Raw genomic sequence first — 7363 nt, 5'->3', positions numbered from 1 at the left:
CAGTGGAAAGTTCTTTAGAATATACTGTGAAGTTTAAGTTGAAAATGTCTACCTGTTTCTCGTTTAGGATCAGGGTCTTGGGGAAGGGGCAGTAGGCGCTATGTCCGGCTGCAAAGGTGGCAAGAAGAAGCCCCTGAAACAGCCCAAGAAGCAGGCCAAGGAGACGGATGAGGAAAGAAAGGCTTTCAAGCAGAAACAAAAAGAGGAGCAGAAGAAACGAGGAGCTAAAATCGAAGACCGCAGGGAAGGGGCCCCTGGTTAAGAAATCTGGCAAAAAGTAAACTGTTCCTGTGCCTGAGATGATGGTGACCCTGATTCCATCCCTATTTAAACATCTGGACTTCTTGCCATAACTTCTTGTGCCACCTATGGCCAGAATGAAGTGTTGTATTGGAATCTGTTGTACATTTAAGAAGAAACAACTTTTGTTGAAAAAAAAATCATGGTTCAGTGGCTCGTTGTGTCTAGTGTGTCAGCCATTTGTACCTCAGCTGTGAATTTAAAATAAACCCAGCCTAGAATCCTGAAAAAAAAAAAGAAAGAAAATGTCTAGCATTCAGTAAAAAAATTTCCAGGCATGTCAGCATGCCAGATGACCTAACTCATTAGAAAAAAAATAGACAAAGGAGCTTGGTGCTGGTGGTTCACACCTGTAATCCCAGCTACTCAGGAGGCAGAAATCAGGAGGATTGCAGTTTGAAGCCAGCCTGGGCAAACAGTTCACAAGACCCTATCTCAAAAAACCCTCACAGAAAGGGCTGGAGTTGTGGCTCAAGCAGTAGAGCGCCTGCTTTGCAAGTGTGAAGCTCTGAGTTCAAACCCCAGTACCACAAAAAGGGAAAAAAAAAAAAAACCCTCAATATATAGTTTTAACAGAATACTTTACCTAACAGAAAAGAGGGTTGTGACAGGTCCCTAGAAAATATTTTGCTCAAAGCAAAGACATTGCTGTGGGTATCACATTATCTTCCGGGTAAAAAAGGACATAGAAATATGTTTTTATTTATCTACAAAAACTTTGGAAAGATAAAAAGTGGTTCATACATAATGAAGATAGGACAGGGAGAGAGTGACTTTGGACAGGGACCAGACTTCTCATCGTAAGCCTTCCTGTATTGTGTAGCTTTTAAAGCCATGTGGATGTATTGCCTGTTCGAAATAAGCAAATAAAACTAAGTGCCTTTCATTTGTTTTGCAATAAACTACAGCGAGAGTAATTTCTTCTTGAGGCCGTCTATTTTGATCACTGCCAGCTCTCGTTTACTTCCGTGTGTCAAAGCCAGCCTCCCTTCCTGTGACTGACACGCGTGGTCGTGCCCCTCCTGCAGAGTGGCGGAGTGCAAGTCCACTTAGCTGCTGGGTGACAGCTGCGCTGGCTCCCTGCTGTATCTTATGTGTTCAGATTAAACACCCTCAGGTAGTTGTGTTGTTCTCGCCTGGCATGGTTTCGTAAGTTTCTCCACTTCCCCTGAGCTGGTCAGTGTTTGCCCAGGTCTTTTTTGGGCAGTACTTGGGGTTGAAGTCAGGAGCCCGCATTTGCTAGGCAGGTGCTCTGCCACTTGAACCACTCTGCCATCTCTTTTTGCATTCTTTATTTTTGAGCTAGGGTCTCCCTTTATGCCTGGGCTGGCCGGGACCGTGATCCTCTTCTTTGTGCTTTCCATGTGGCTGGGATGATGTCGTGAATCACTGTATCCCGGCATTGGTTCAGATGGGGGTCTCATGAATATTTTTTTGCCCAGGCTGGCCTCAAACCACAATCCTCCCAATCTTGTCTCCTGAGTAGCTAGGATTACAGGCTTGAGCCACCATGCCCAACCTTGCTAGTGTACTTAGTACTACCCAGAACAGAACACAATGGGAGAGCTGGGTTCTCACCACATAGGGACTTTCACCTCCTTTGACTCAGTGATTCTATTTCTTTTAATGTAACCTAAGGTGGAACAAACTTTTATGACTACCACATCAGATGGTTAGCAACTGTTGAACTTTTAGTCAACTCAAATCAGGTCTTTTCCCCACAAAATTGTGTTAAACTCCCACCATCACGCTCTTTTAAATTTATGCTGATATTAGATATTATAAGATTGTTTCTTCAAGTCTTTACAAAGTCTCTTCAAACCTCCATTCTGTCGGCTCTCAGTCACCAGCAGGACCCTTAAATAAGACGTCATGCCATTTTTAAAAAGTGTCCCACTGTCTCTTCCAAATTTATCATTGGGGTTTCTCCTCCCCTGACCCAATGAGACCACTGTAGGCCCATGATGCTTTTCTACTCAAGAGGTAAGTTATGCCTCTCTGGTCACTTAAAAAAGAAGTAACAAACCGCCACCATGGCTCACACTTGCAATCCTAGCTACTCTGAAGGCAGAGATTAGGAGGATCTTGGTTTGAGGCCAGTCTGGGCAAAAAGTTTGCGAGACCTTACCTCAACCAATAGCTGTGCATGGTGTGTGAGCCTGTCATTCCAGCTACACAGGAAGCCTAAATAAGAGGACTGTGGTATAGGCTGTGGCCCTGGCATAATTGAGATAATTTATTCAAATAAATATTAAAGTAAAAAGGGCTGGAGGAGTGGCTCAAGTGGCAGAGCATCTGTCTGGCAAGTGCAAGGCTCTGAGTTCAAACACCAGCACCACCCCCGAAAAAGAAAAATCAACAGTTTTATTGAGATACACCTCACATATCATACAATCCATCTTCTTAAAATACACAATTCAATGGGTTTTTAGTCTACGCTAAGAGCAGTGCAACCATCACCACAATCGACTTTCGAGCTCTTCCACCAGCCCTAAAAGAAACCCAGGCCCCTGGTAGTCACTCCCTTCCCCTCCCTCTCCCCACACACTCCGGGTTCTACCTTTATCGATTTGCCTACAGTGGACATTTCACACAAACTGAATCATACGATACGCTGCTTTGGGGCTAGTGTGTTTCACTTAGTGCTTAATTAACGTAAGGATTCATTATGTAAGGATTTCATTTTTTTCATGGCCCACTTGTTTGTCCACTCATCTGTGGCTGGCGTATGGGTCGTTTCCACATGCTGGGTCATATGGATAGTCCTGTGTACGTTTTCTTGTGGACACACGTCCTCATTTCTCTTGGGCACACAACCTAGGAGGAGAATTCCTGGGTCAGATGGTCACTCTCACTTTTTTTGGGGGGGGCAGTACTGGGATTTGAACTCAGGGCTTTGCACTTGCAAGGCAGGCGCTCTACCATTTGAGCCACAACTCCAGTTATATTGGAGATGGGGTCTCAAGAACTATTGCTGGGCTGGTCTTGAACCTCGAGCCTCCTGATCTCAGCCTCCCAAGTAGCTAGGATTACAGGAGTGAGCCACTGGTGCTGGGATCACTTTTTCCTTTTGAGGCGCTGCCAATGGTTCTCTCAAGCTGCCACCCCACTTCCCAGTCACCGTATATGAAGGCTCCAGTTCTCCAGGGCCGCACCAACCCATCTTTTCCATCACAGCCGTGCTAGTGGGCATAAGCTGAGGTCTGTAGCACAGCCAGAGCTCTCTCCAAAGCAGTCTCTCCCCCACCCCTTTCTTTTCACTCTTCCTTCTCTGTAGATGGCTCCTTGAGTTGGCTGAGGATGCTCTGAGTTCTGAAGCTGCCTCTTGAACATCCCCTTGGAAAATTCTGTATGCGGCTCTAGTTGGAATTTGTTCACCTCGATTGCACGTGGGTGACTTGTTGGAAGCTTAGATTTTTTTTTTTTTTTTGGTGGTCCTGGGGTTTGAACTCAGGGCCTCATGCTTGCTAGGCAGACGTTCTTAGTGCTTAGCCACACTCTGCCAGTCCCCTGCCCTTTTTTGTGTGTGAAGGGTTATTTTGAATTAGGATCTTATGAACTATTTGCCTGGACTGGCTTTGAACCACAGCCTTCCTGATCTCTGTCTCCTGAGTAGCCAGGATTACAGGCGTGAGCCACTGGTGCCGGGCAGAAGCTCAGTTTTAATAGCTTGGTGTCTGTGCAGTGCCAGCACAGGGCAGGCCACCGATGATGGCTTTCCTGTGGTCACACAGAGGCATGAACAGAGGCAGCTTCACGTGACCTGCATCCTCACCCAAGATAAACTTGACCCTTAGGTGGCTGGTTTATACAAAGGCCTGGACACAGAAGTGGGGCAGCAGAGCGGTGTGGGACAGGGCTGTAGCTACAAGGTTATAGAGGACAGGACGAGCTGGGCTTAGACACCTGTAGGGGACCCTGCAGTTCCACAGTCCTAATGGACATCAGCATGTCACGGCTCCCAGGGCTCCCGGGTCCCACCACTGTCCACTGTTGGTACCATTATGTCACTCAGGACCCTAGGGGGTGAGAAGGTGGCCAGGGCTTGGACCTGTTGGAAACTGTGGCCGCTCCTTCCCCCTTGCCTATCTTGTGTGTTCTGCAATGTGTGGGATCACAGGAGAGAGGGTACTCAGCAGAACTGGGCTGAGGCTGGAGAAGGGAACAGCCAAGCTCCAGCAGGCACATGGAGGTGGCCCGTCAGTGTTATGGTGGGAATTGGCTCAGTGTTTCCTTGCCTGGTGGTAACACTTGGCTGCTGGTGAAGTGTTGGAGTGTGTGTGTGTGTTGTTTCTGCCCTGTCAAGACAGACTTACTCACCTTCAAACTTACCCTATTTCCTTTGGGAGAGGCTCCGATGGCTGCAGGACCTCCCTGAGGAAGTGACAATTTTCTGATTCATTGCCTTCAAAGCTTGCAGTCTGCTTAATTTTGTCAGGCAGGAATCTTGGGGCCCAAACCGCATCCAGACAGGCAGTGGGCCCTTGGACAGGCCACACATGGGAGGCTCAGGAAGAAGCCACGCTTATTAGACAGCTCCTCTGTGCTGGCCAGGGCGTGAGGCGCCTCTCACAATTTGTCTCGTTTTGTCCCCACAGTGACTCTGTAGACAGAGGGAGTCCATTCCGATTCTCCTGGAAGGGGAGTTGGGCCCAGAGCTGAGGGCTTTTGCTGAGGCTCACACCAGGTCAGAGCTGAGCTCAGATGGGGAATTGGGTCTCTAGAGCCAATTGCCATGCCCCACTGGTTCACAGGCCTCCACCAGATTAGGTTGGGCCTTGCAGAAGCTGACCCTGCCGGGAGGACTCATTTGCAGGTGAGGCGCTGGTGAGGGAGAGGAGAAGCCAAGCAAGGGGAGGCTTGGGGAAGGGCCTAACCTCCCCTGCCCAATCCCACCCCACCTCCCCAGCCAAGGTGCCTGCAGGTGTGTGGAAGGGAGGAATGCAAATTCTCAGGCACTTCCTGCTCTATTTCCAGGTGAGGGAGCTCCCATAGCTCAAGGGTGTGGGGTGGACCATGGACCCTCTGCTAGAGACCTGAGGGGGTCTCGCACTCCAGGCCCCAGACTCCACCCCTCTCAGCACTTAGGAGAAGAGTCCCTAGCCGCCACCCCCTCTCCCTGGGTTAACAGGGACAGTGCCAAGTCAACACTCAGTCCTCACCTGCGTGCCCAAAACAGACTTGTAGCTGGTCTCAAGATTCAAAACAAACCCAGCAGCAGCACAACACTCACGGCCAGGCAGATCCTCGCTCCAGCCCTCCCCTCTCCTGAGCCTCCTCTTCCCCAGGCTCCAGGAACGTCCTCTACCCCCATCCTGCCCCCCAACAAGAGCTGGAAAGGAGTTGAGAGGGCCTCTGCTCTACCCCTCCTATTCTAAATATGGGAAACCGAGGCCCAGAGAAAAGTAGCAACTTGCACAAAGTCAAGGAGTTAATTAGTCACACCAAACCTCATCTTGGGAGGCCCACAATTTCCTACTCAGTGCACTTCCTATGGCACCTGGGCATCTGTTGCATTTCTGTCCTGTTATTTAAACAGGCCCTGTTTGTAGGAGCACTGGGCTAAAAGTCAGAGCAGGTTCCACTACTGACTCTGCCAAAACTGGCCTGTGATTCATCCTGGGGACCTTAGTTTTCTGGGTTTTTTTTTTTTTTTTTTTTTTTTGGTGGGACTGGGGTTTGAACTCAGGGCATCACACTTTCAAAGTAGTTGCTCAAAAAGCAGGCTCTCTACCACTTGAACCACACCTCCAGTCCATTTTATTCTAGTTATTTTGGAGTTGGGGTCTCGAGAACTATTTATCTGGGCTGGCCTTGACCCACAATCCTCCTCATCTCTGCCTCCTGAGTAGCTCGGATTACAGTTGTGAGTCACCAGTACCTGGCTACTTTTCTTAGCTTTTAAGTTTTCCTTCTAATGGAAAACAAAAGCAGTTAATATTTGAAGAAATATAGATTATAAGCCCAAATCTCAGCCGGCTGCCACTGAATGATATGAAAACTAAAAGTCCTTAAACAGCACACCTAGTAAATTGGTGAAAAGAAATTAAAATAGCAGAAGCCGGTGTTGGCCTGGGGTGGGAGGAGACAGGAACACTGACCCATGAATCCACCACAGCTCTGGGGCCTGGGGGCCGGCACTGGGAGCCCAGGCCAGCAAAATGTAACAGCAGCTCCTGCCATAGAGAACAAACCACACCCTTCCACCTGGCAGGCTCCTGCATCTCTGGAAATAAATCTCAGTGAAATAACACAAACAGAAAAAAGCAATTTGCACTAATATGCTTACCTGGAATTCAAAAAAAAATTGGAAGAGGTCCACGCTGCTCATTAAGTCTTGGAACTTGTACGTGAAGGAGTAGCAGCTACACGGCAGCGGTAACCATGACTTGCCTCCTTGGTTACCTCTCTCTCTACCTGAGCAAAACCATCAACAGGATACACTGCTGCCCCAAACACATATCCCATTTCCCATCATCCCTTGCAATTAGGTGTGGCCTTGTGACCAAGTCCTAGCCAATGGACTATCCACAGAATGGTCACGTAAAAGCATAGTTCATATGTGCCATACAACGTCGTTACAGAGAGGGAGCATATCCTTCCCGGCGCCCTCTTCCTTCCACCTGGCTGGAATACAGATGTGATAGTTTGTGTTTCGGCAGCTATCTTGAGCCACTGGGAGGAGGCCATCTGTTGAGAATGGCACAGTAACACACAAGTAGGAGAATGATTCCTTATTACAGCAGGATGACAAAAGTGTCCCCAGCTTGCCTACTTCTGAACTTTTTACTCAAGAAATTGAAGTAACCTTGGGTGTTTAAGTCACTGTTAATTTGGGTTTTCTGCCATTAATGGACTTACCAAATCCTAACTGATACAAGCACACAAAGAGAAAATATTAAGTAGAAAAAGTTGACACAGAAGTGGATGTTCTTCATGGAGTATAGCTACGTATTGACAGAAGGACTGTGACTGGTGGGGAGGCAGCAATAGCAGTGTGATGGTCTTGGGTGTGTCTTTCCCCTGTAAATCAGGTCAGTTGCTGAATTAATCAGGAGAGGAC

The 7363-nt window shown here is 48.1% G+C and overlaps 1 long non-coding RNA gene across 1 annotated transcript; it reads right to left on the bottom strand.

Annotated features, from left to right (window-relative positions):
- Positions 1-2570: 2570 nt before the first annotated feature.
- On the bottom strand, positions 2571-6739 carry LOC141425447 (uncharacterized). The gene is made up of 3 exons (XR_012450468.1): positions 6590-6739; positions 4633-4934; positions 2571-3117 (listed from the first exon to the last, which is right to left on the bottom strand). It is a non-coding gene; the product is annotated as an uncharacterized lncRNA (long non-coding RNA).
- Between the last annotated feature and the right edge of the window lie 624 nt (positions 6740-7363).

The sequence above is a fragment of the Castor canadensis genome, chromosome 8 (genome assembly GCF_047511655.1).
Source record: "Castor canadensis chromosome 8, mCasCan1.hap1v2, whole genome shotgun sequence".
NCBI lineage: Eukaryota > Metazoa > Chordata > Mammalia > Rodentia > Castoridae > Castor > Castor canadensis.
The sequence above is the reverse complement of the archived record's forward strand: the minus strand, read 5'-3'. Positions and strand labels throughout refer to the sequence as shown.